The sequence below is a fragment of the Amphiprion ocellaris genome, chromosome 9, assembly GCF_022539595.1.
Source record: "Amphiprion ocellaris isolate individual 3 ecotype Okinawa chromosome 9, ASM2253959v1, whole genome shotgun sequence".
Taxonomy (NCBI): Eukaryota; Metazoa; Chordata; class Actinopteri; family Pomacentridae; genus Amphiprion; species Amphiprion ocellaris.
The window spans coordinates 30,152,514-30,155,347 of NC_072774.1; the positions used below are offsets into that span (position 1 = coordinate 30,152,514).

The 2,834-nt window shown below is 44.6% G+C and overlaps 1 pseudogene; it reads left to right on the plus strand.

Moving 5' to 3' along the window:
• Positions 1 to 109: 109 nt before the first annotated feature.
• Positions 110 to 2,397, plus strand: LOC129349718 (regulating synaptic membrane exocytosis protein 2-like; annotated as a pseudogene).
• Positions 2,398 to 2,834: the final 437 nt, after the last annotated feature.

The window sequence follows — 2,834 nt, forward strand, 5'->3', positions numbered from 1 at the left end:
GTGATGATAGCTGGATTAGGAATGCTGTAGTCTAGACGCTGACCATCCATACAAACAGGTGAAGCATGAGTGGAAAACTACAGAAGGCTTATGGATTAGTTTACCTGTGATGGCCAACAGCGAACTGATGGTAACTGTGTTATTACTTTTGTCAGGATTTTCTGACCCTGGGAAGTAACGTGATGCCTATTAGAGCCAAGAAGTAGCAATGAGTAGCCTTTAAATACACCTTTGCCACACAACCAAATGGTTGGGACTCCATTTCTTTCAGTGATAACATACCAGGTAACATAGCTAAATTTAAACTAATACAAATTCTCTGAGATTCTTTAAGACTAGTCTGTTGTATTTGATTCCTTTTTAATCTCTTAAGTGCCTTCTCTGTATATTAACATGACGGTTTTTGCTGACGTCCATCTTAGTAGGATATAGGATGAAATGCAGTTTTGATTTTGCGTGTGTGTGTGCGTGTGTGTGTGTGTGTGTGTGTGTGCTGTTCTGCAGGCATGTGTTAGCTTTCCTACTGTAATTTGCGTAGGTATGTGTACGTCTGCCACAGGCTCAACCACGTGGTTTTACAGTGGCACGGAGGCTGGGTGGAGATGAGCAGCAGCAGGCCTAATGGGGGGAGTCAGCTGTCTTCTTGGATCAGCTAGGATGGGCTGGGAGGGGGTGCTGAGTGTTTGTAGGTGGAGCATGGACTCTCTGTGGCTCCCACAAGACCCCCGTAGGCAGTCAGTAGGGCTGTACATGTTGTTCTGTTGAACACATACACAAAGGGCCATAAGTATGTTGGGCTTGTTAAATTAGCGACCTTGTTTTATCGTCACTGCGATTCACAGAATAAAATATACTTGTGTCGTCCTCACATAGATATGAATTCTCATTCACAGAGGTGTCTTTATGTGTTGTCTTTCCTGTGGAATGATTTCTGTTGAGCCAATGAAAGCACGAGTATGTCAGTGATAATCCATGTGAATGCAGCTCGTTACATGAGTCACAATATGATTCAATGTCATGGATTGACAGTCCATATCCCTCTTTTTCTCCCTCTTCCTCCCTCTGTCTTGTCATGTGTGTGACCGTTCAGAAGCGGGAGGTAAGAAGTTGCGCAGCACTATCCAGCGGAGTACAGAGACGGGCCTGGCGGTGGAGATGAGGAGCAGGATGACTCGGCAGGCCAGCCGGGAGTCCACGGACGGCAGCATGAACAGCTACAGCTCCGAGGGAAAGTAAGCAGACAAGGACTCACGCTCTGAAAACTGTCAAGAAGCTACAACCCACATGTTTACCAGAAGCACTCTCTACAAACACAGCAAACAATTCCAAACTTGATTTGTTGACTTATTTTAGGCTTCATCTTCTTAACTGTCCTGTCATTCAGTAGACCCTGTCTACCCTACGCCCTAACATTCTGTCTGTAATCAGCATGATCATACCTTTATCTCCATGGTAACAGAAGGGTTTTCACTTTTTCAGTCTCATCTTCCCTGGCGTGAGACTCTCTTCAGATGCTCAGTTCAGTGACTTTCTGGATGGTCTCGGCCCCGCCCAGCTGGTTGGACGACAGACGTTGGCTACTCCACCTATGGGTGAGGGCGAGACTTCTCTTGCGACACAAGCATGCAATTGCTTAATTGTATTTTTGAACTTTGCATTTTTAAAAGTCTTTTATTTTTGTTTATTTAGGTGACATCCAGATTGGCATGGTGGAGAAGAAAGGAGCACTGGAAGTGGAGGTCATCAGAGCCCGTGGCCTTGTGGGAAAACCAGGTTCCAAGGCACTGCCAGGTAATTTAAGATCTCAGTTCTACACTGTTCTACTGAATTTTCACTCATCACAGTGCTTACTGATATATGAGAACAATAAGGGGGATTTAGTTTATATAATAATTCTGATTTTTCTTTATTTCCAGCACCATATGTAAAGGTCTACCTTTTGGAAAACGGAGTCTGCATAGCCAAAAAGAAAACTAAAGTAGCAAGAAAAACCTTGGATCCTCTTTACCAGCAGCAACTGCCGTTTGAGGAGAGTCCAGGAGGCAAGGTTTTACAGGTAAGTGGACTTATGATTACTTAAGGTAGTGAGTGTCACAGTCGTTCAAACAGAAACTCAGAATTGCTTTCTTTTTCTAATCTTGTCACATCATTATATTTTTCTGTTTTTCTGTCCAGGTCATCTGTTGGGGTGACTACGGACGTAGTGGACCATAAATCATTCATGGGAGCAGTTCAGATTACTGTTAGATGAGCTGGACCTGTCCAATATGGTGATTGGCTGGTTCAAGCTCTTTCCTCCTTCCTCACTGGTGGACCCCACTCTGGCCCCACTGACAAGAAGAGCTTCCCAATCCTCACTGGACAGTTTCTCTCGATCATAGCAGCGTGTGGACTGATAGCGTTTTTGTAGCAGCCAGTGTTGCGATTACAGGTCACGCCCCCTGGTTACACTGCATGCTTGATGTTGTGTCTTCTGAGCCTGTTTCTAGGGGTGCAAACGTGATCCTGTGTTTGAGCAAAAACGTTAGCGCACATTGTGCACATGGCGAGGTGTCACAAGCGCCTGGCGACAGGGATTGCTGGGTGTTGTTGTTGTTTGGAGGAAGCTGGAATGAACTCCTTAGCACGAGGATTCCGTCAGTTCCAGGTTTTCATCCAATTCGAAGCCATGGGGGTCAACACTGGGAACCACTAAACGAGTTCTACAGAAGCCCTTTTCGAATGAAAAATCAATGTGTTGCTTTGATTTTTTTTTGTTTTGTTTTCATTTGTTTTGTTTATTTTTTCTTTAAATGTCAGTGTACTTGTATCTGAAGGGGGGTGACAGTGTTTCT